We start from the raw sequence: 8,412 nt of genomic DNA, 5'->3' as shown, positions 1-8,412 counted from the left end.
GCAGAATAGTAGAGCGTTTCATTAACATCATAACAATCATGATTTCGTACATCTACAAATTCATTAACTTCGGGAAGATCTAAATCTTTCTGTAACTCCACATGTATACTCATAATTTATCAAGTATTTGCTGTAAAGTTTGGTATTGCTCCTTAGTAAGCTTATACCTAAAAAAATTAGACGCCACATGCTACAATCTGAACACTGAACCGTAAGTTGAGTGTTTCTGACCTGTTGCACACCAGCATAATAAGGTAATTTTCTTTTTAATCTAGCTTTTGTGGTTGATGTTTTATATGATGGTCTGTATGTTTCATTAGTTCCTAATCCAAACACTTCGTTGAATAGCAACTCATGACCATCTTCATCTGGAATTGGATGAGGAATATGGTGAAGTTTTTTAAAGACATCTAGAGGAAGGCGTACTGCTAACAAATTTTACAATCTGCTTCACCACATTTTAGCACATCAAAAGTGTAATGGCTTCACTGACAACACTAGCCAATGAATTCTATCACCTTTGCATGTTTTTCTATTGTTTATAAGTTATGATACATGTAGTTGTAATAGTACTGGCATACCTGAATACCATGAATCAGAAATATCTTTCGGCACATTAATAAGAAAAACAACTGATCGAATCAGTTAAATCATAGAAAAGTCATGGTCACTAACAGTGATCAGCTCATTTTCACAAACTGACTTGTCATCCACATTCTGCAGGTGCTAATTAGTATCATGGTTCTCCAATTTTAATTTTATGCATATCACCCAGAGACGCAAATGCACAAAATTCCATGATACGAATAGCATATTCCCTTAAATTCCTGTAAGATGCAGCAGCATAGTGAGAGTATATGTGCTCTTTTCGAAATTGCCTCGCTGAACCATAAATTTCATTCTAAACCTACCAGTGTATTTTAAGACCTTTGACGTAGAAGGATTCTTGGGCCAAAATTGTAGGCGTGTTCATTCCACAGACGGAATTAGTCTACCTTGGGGACAGCACTGACAGACCTGCTCTACAAAGTCACAAACAGAAATTGCTCGAGATAAATGTGCTATTTGACCATAAAGTCGATCTTCAATAAGAAATACTTCTGACTTAAAACGTTGTGCCTTGTCCTAAAAGACTTCATATTAAGTATTTTGCTATCCATTTAACGCTCATAAATGTCTTAAAATATCACAGTCTGCTATCTCAAGTTTTTGATCTATTCGTCTATCAACATCAGTCTGATTTGCATTAGCTGATGTTGACTGATCAGCTGCATGTACATTAAAATGAATCACAATTAGACAAAAACAAATTTATTATCTTACCAGTGAGCTCTTTATAGAAGCACCGTAATACATAAGGCCTTTTTTGGTGACATTCGACCAAATTTACTGGATAAGGCTCTTCTAATTACTCGTGTGTGAAATACTGGTATTTCTTGCTTTGCTTTCTCGACACATTGTTGACTTTGCTCAAAGCAAATTAAATTATCCAAATCATTTGGCACTTTCCATAAAAATGCAAAATTCCAAACATTGCCACCAGGTTTATAGAATAATAGTAATGTACGGGATCACAAACCATTGAATACAAGAAGATTAGCAGCTCTATGTTTCTGACCATGATTAGTTGGTAAAAGATCAGTAATGAAGATACTTTTGTAAACAGGACTTTCACTAATGGACTTCTCAATAGATTCTGAGGAACTGATGTCTCAACTGATGGTTCTATAAGCTTCATATGTATATTGTCTGACAGTTCTCTTATTGGTGTAGGGGAACGATGATCAATTTTCATATTCTTGTTTTTCTGAACGAAATGACCTGTATAGCTAGACAAACTAAGTAGCAACGCTTTAAAGAGAGTTTTTAGTGGAATCCACTCTACTCTATCCCAAAAGGAACAATCCAACAGTGATGTTAACTCAAAAGCTAACTCATTCAATGCATCAGCTGAAATGTTACGTGTCAGCCTCTGTCGGTGCTTAGAACGTTGATGTGTGTTGTAGTTAGTAAAAGAAGAAATTATTACTGGTATAGGTCTCGCTCGTTGCTGAAAAATACGTTGATGTCCATAAATATGCCAAAAAATATTTTGTAGAAGAACTATCAACTTTCTTCTAATTTTCAGACTTCCACAGAGTTACATCTAATGATGCTAAAAATTAAGCAAAATATTGAAATGATGATTAGTCATTTTTTGTCCTCTTATTTACAGGCAGCAGAACAGATGATATCAAATGAGCTTCTGCATCTTCATTCAGAATACATTCTTGACTATTTAAACTAGAAGTGGCAGCACAAGTAACAATATATTTAATAATGTGTCCAAATGAAGTAATGAATGCTACAACTGGCAGATTATATCTACTTCATCAAGCATTCCATTATCATGACCAATAAATGCTGAGTGAATTTCACATTGGACATCAGAGAGACGAGCTCCAACACAGCTAGAAAAGAAATTGCTCATGTGTCTTCCTTTTTTGATTCATGAAGAATAGTCCAAGGAAGTAGAATTTTAAGTAACAATCTAACATATTAAGAAGGTGCAGTGAAAACATAGTGTAATAATTCATACACTGATAAGTGATGGTGACTGATTGATAAGACGAGAGATAGATATATGATGAAATGTTAATGGGGATTTTATATTGGCAGATTGACAGATTTATAAAAAATGTCAAAGAAATGCGCAAGCAATATATCCATTCATGCATGTGACCACACCCACATTAATTTTTGTTAAAAGCATAATTAAAAGCAGCTACCTAACATGGCTTTACTATGTTTCTTTAAGCCAATCTCTAAACCAGGTGATGAAAAATACAATGTTCCAGAAAAGGTACAGTTTTTCTCTGATAATAATGTTCTCCATGAACCACAAACGCTTAAGTAAAACCCCGCCTAATGGTGGGGATATAATTAAATTGTTAGAAACCGCCAATATTATATCCGCCAATAAGCTAGCCATTTTAAAACTGCCAAAGGAAATTTCTGTCAAATCATTTTATACAGTATTTGTTAATTGTCTCAGACTATGAAGATGTAGAACATATGGAAGAAGAGGAAGAGAAAGGGACAGAAGCTTGTAAGGAAGATAATAATCCACCACTGTTTGATCCAGTGGTGGCTGTGGAGCTACAAGTATCAAATCTTGATTTAGAATCAGGGATGCCTGATGCTCCAGCAACTTCAATTACTGACTCTTGTGATGACATGATGATGGAAGACCTACCGGAGGAAGAAGAATAACGTAATTGCTATGTACTGTTCAGTCACTTTTACATAAAAACATGTAGTTGTGACATACAAGTCATGGCAAAGCCTGTTCAAGAGATTACTATTATAAGCTAAATGGCAGCAACATCTACCAGGGAGAGATTGTTGACTGGCAACCACAGGAGACAGAGAGACAGTGGCAATTTTTTACCTTCATGCATCAAGGTCATAATGTTTGTAACTATGAGTGACACAACACAAAATTAATTATATTTTTGAACTAGAAATGTAGAGTAATGTTTCTAAAGCTACATACATGTTGCAAAAGCAGGTTCGAGGAAATCATGAAAAATTGCAGAATGAATAGATTAATACTAAGGTATGAGACTTATAGTTAAATGTTATGTACTTAATTTTATTAGAGTTCATGGAAATGCTGGAAAGACACCAAACCATGCTTTGCTTATGATGACTTTTCAGGGTTCTTGTGTTCACCAGAAATTACACTGAAGTCCATGGAATCAATCTTTCTGGAAGAATACCTGGAATGAAAATTTACGAGAATAAGTGTTTACCATGCAGTACATCTAAAAGCAAGTATATTTAGAATATGCAGATTCATGTGAAACAATATTCAACATGTTGTGGCTACGCTACCTGCCTTATATTGAAAAAGTGAAGCCTATGTCTGACTTGTGTGCCACTTGTAAAGAAATAAGAGGACTGATTATAAGAAGTACTAACATGCAATCAGATATAAGGAAAACTTAGGTAAGTTAGTACTGTAATAACACAAGTATTATATTTATCATTTTCAGGCAATGCAAAAGCACTAGATCACAGAAATCTTGTTAACATGGAAAGGGAGTACTATAAGGATGTATTAAAAGAGGCACCATTATTGTTAAAAGGGCTGTAAACTGATGCAGGAAACAACTACAATCTGCCACTTACAGGGGGCCACTTTTACGCTAAATGTTGTATCTCATTATAGCTTCGATTATGCTTAACAGGTAACAATGATTTTGACATTAAAGTGTGTCTAGCTTACTTCCTTTTATAAGTTTCACTATCCTTCAAGTCCATTGCAAGCATGTCCAATTTACTTTCTTACTCTCTAAAAATTTGGTATATTTGGAGTGTGCTGTGAAGCTATCCCTCAGCAGGTTATTTTCTTGATCAATAAATCATTCGACACTGGTAAAAGGGCCAATCCTGTCATAAGCATGATACATTTTTATTTGAAGAATCATGGCCTTTATATTCATTTGAATGCTGCAAATGCACAGTGCACAATAAAAGTAATACAGTTATTCAAGTAAGTATAACACAGTGGCGGATTGACGATTTTTTTCTGGGGGGCACAATAATTAAAGGTGTGGTTCAAATTAATTAAAATGCTCAAAAATAAAAAAAGATGTGGTCCCTTTGCAATGACGTCGTGGTTATGGGTTAAGGAGTTTAGGTTTTCGTCACTGTTGTGACAATATTTTTTTAATAAGAAAGGACACTATGCCTATTCTAATCAGATGAGGCAAACTAATCAACAATAACTTCAGGATCAAGCTATTGAGTTATTTTTTCTCAATGGACAAGACAGCTAATGCTGACAGACGTTTGTCGCCCATTGTACTTCTCAGACGAGTCTTGATCCTCTTCAAAGCTAGAAAAGAGCGTTCACTTTCAGAACTGGTGACAGCTATTGTCATGGCAATTTGTGCCAGCTTATACTGTGTTTACACTAGCCTATAATTCTAGGTCCACCCAGTTTTGAAGTGAATGATGTCATGTGAAAACAAGTTCCGAGCTGTGCTGAACCAATTCAGCCTCAAAAAATCTGCCATGCCAGCCTAGTTCAGCCTGGTTTTAAGAACAAGTGTAAACAAACTAGGACTGGAATACTGATTTATCGTTTATGTAATTGTAATTTTAATAGTTATTATTTAGTTACTTTTTAAGAATGGCAACATAGTCCAAGGTAGAGACTATGAGACTGATTGAAGTATGGGGATAGGAGTCCATTCAGTCCCAATTGGAAGGATGTTTAGGACACAAACACATTTATGAGAAGATATCCAAGAAATTGGAAGAAGCAGGATATGATAGGACAGGGATTCAGTGTAGAGATAAAGTTAAGAAATTGAGACAAGAATACAAGAAAAAGGACAAGATGACCAAGACAGGAGGGGAGGGAAAGAAATGTTTAATAGATAGCTGGAATTATTATGAGCCTTTTGATGCTATTTTGGAAATAGGCCTGCAACCATCCCTCCAGTTGTCATTGACAGTGCAGCTGATGATATTATAGCAGATGAAATTGAAAATGATGGTGGTGGAGAGCAAACCATATCTGACCTAGAAGACAAACAGAGTACAAGTAATGAATCAGAGGCTACAAAAATGAGTCATTTTAAGACTTGAGTCCACCAACAAGAAGGGTAAGAAGCGTCAGATCGATGTGTTACAAGAAACGTTGAACAATGTAGTGAAGCATGTCATAGAAGCACAGAAAGAGTCAGATAAAATGTTCGTAAGATTGGAAGAGAAACGGCTTAAATTAGAAGAGGCACTACAAGAATAAGAAATGAGAATGAGAAGGGATAATCAAGAATTTCAGTTTCGTGTTGTGCAGTTGTTGATAAATAATTATCCTGCTCCAGCATTTTCATTTGGAAGTAGCCACTCATCACAATACTCTCCATAAATTTTATCACAAGGATCAAGATGTATTAACATTTAACTGTAAAAATACATGTGTGTATAAACATTATGAACAATCAATTAAAGTCAACAATAATGTATTTTACTGATTACACATCATTCATTCTGAAAAATATGTTACAAGAGCATCTCGTATTGCTTTTGGGTCATCATCGGCAGAATTATCATTAAATTGTACATTAGGTTGGTTAGTTGTAGTCTCAGTAATGTCATCAAGCCAAGACTCGCAAAAGGTATCACCATGAACCTCACACAAATTATTAAGAATACAGCATGCAGTCACAACAATAGGTATTGTATCAACACTCATATCCAGTCTTTTCAACAAACGTCACCACCGTCCTTTCAAATGACCAAATGTGTTCTCTACAACAATTCGAGCTCTAGACTGGTGATAGCTGTAGTTTCTCTGAGCAGTAGATAGATTGCTATTATGTAAAAAAGGCTTCATGAGCCACCTTAGCAATGGATATGCTGAGTCACCAACTAGATATAAAGGGACATCTATTCCACCAATGCTCCTTGTATCTGAGGGAAGTAATGTTCTATTCTTTCCACGTGTATATATAGATGAATGGGCAAAGACACGAGAGTCATGGACACTACCAGGCCAGCCACAATAAATATCAATAAAATGGTTTCTGAAATCAACAATAGCTTGTATAATTATAGAGTAGAATCCTTTTCGGTTGTAAAATCAGAGTGATTATTGTTGGTGCAGAATTGGGAATGAGATTCGTCTATAGCACCCTCACATTCAGGCAAATCCCATTTCTTCATGAAACCTTCAACTACATAATTCAGGTCATTTCCTTGAGAAAAACAGATATATCTCTTTAACAACAAAGACACTATAGCTATACAAGTCTCGTGTACAACAACACAAACTGTACACCAAGCAACACCAAATAGATGACCAATAGTATGGTATTCAACAGGATTTGCAAGAAACCACAACATTATAGGCCACCCTTTTTTTACTGGCAGTGGTTCTCTCATTCTTGCTTTCCTTTTGCTAATATTGGGCTCCAGTGCATTACAAAGATCAAATGTGTTTCGAGACATTCTAAAATTTTCCAGCCAGTCATTATTGCTAAAAGTAAACAAAACTATATGACTCCACCAATAATCAGACCTATCATTAAAATTATACTTGATTATACATACACAAAACACACATGTACAGTTACCTAGGAGAACTCCATAATAGTCTTTCTTCACAAATTATGCTAGCTGGAATTGTCGTTATAATTGTTCAAAGAAGAATGGGAAGCATAGGTCTAATCTTAATACACCTTTTTTTATCAATCTTATAGAATACAGATAATTCTGCTTTCATTTCCAAAATTTCCAGTAGCTGCCATTTTCTCATTTATTATTTATTACACTTACATGATTATTATTATTATTATTATTATTATTATTATTATTATTTATTATCATTATTATTATTATTATTATTTATTAATGAATAATAAATTGCATGCAGCTAGCAACTGTCACACTCCACACCCTTCTTGTTGAAAATGGCTCAAAGGAACATTACCTCATTCTTTAAGTCACCATCAGGAAGTAAAAGAGCTAGACCCTCTGAAAATGATGCTATCTCACCTTCTATTGCTGGATCTGACAGTGACTCTAGATCTACCAGTGACTGTGAAAGTGAACTCGGTCATGATAATGAATTAACTGTTCCTGTCACTATGATAAGTGATATTGACCATGAGCACCTTCAAACTGAGAGTGCAAGCTCTTCGACTGTCATCAATCCCGTTTGTGATGCTGAATGTTGCCAGATGCATATTACTAGTAAGCCTTATCAGTCTCCTAAGTGTCCTAACTAGCAAAAGATTACAAGGCCAGCAAAACTGTTATTTTCAACAATCTTGGTTTGCAGATCATTCATTGACTTCATACTGCATTACACTACACAAACCTTTCTGTTTTTCTTGTCGTTTTGCTGCTTCAAAGTCTCTCATTACTGATCGAAAAAAATCTTCAAATAGTTACAATGGCTTTGTTATTGATGGCTTTGACAATTGGAAGAAGGCCAAACAAAGATTACGTGAACATGAAAAGAGTCAACTTCATCTGGAAGCATCATTGAAGCTACAATCACTAAATCGACCCTCTGTTGCCTCACAACTATCTCAGCAGCTTTGCAAGGATCAAAGTCATAGACGACTAATGTTGCTGAGGGCTTTGTCATCAATACAAATGCTTTCAAAGCTGGTTTTACCTTTTCGTGGTCATGTAGAGAAAGAGGGAAACTTTGTTCAGCTTTTGCTACATCGTTCTGAAGATGTGGAAGGCCTAAAGCAATGGGTTCATTCTGGCAAATATATGTCACATGAAATCATTAACAAGGTGATTGAAATAATGGCTCATGAATTGTTACGTGGTATTATAGCTAATGTAAATTGTGCAAATTACTATGCACTTATTGCAGATGAGACACAAGACGTTAGTAGA

This window comes from Amphimedon queenslandica, unplaced genomic scaffold, assembly GCF_000090795.2.
Source record: "Amphimedon queenslandica unplaced genomic scaffold, v1.1 AMPQUscaffold_13127, whole genome shotgun sequence".
NCBI classification, from domain to species: Eukaryota; Metazoa; Porifera; class Demospongiae; order Haplosclerida; family Niphatidae; genus Amphimedon; species Amphimedon queenslandica.
Note: the sequence above shows the minus strand (reverse complement) of the source record.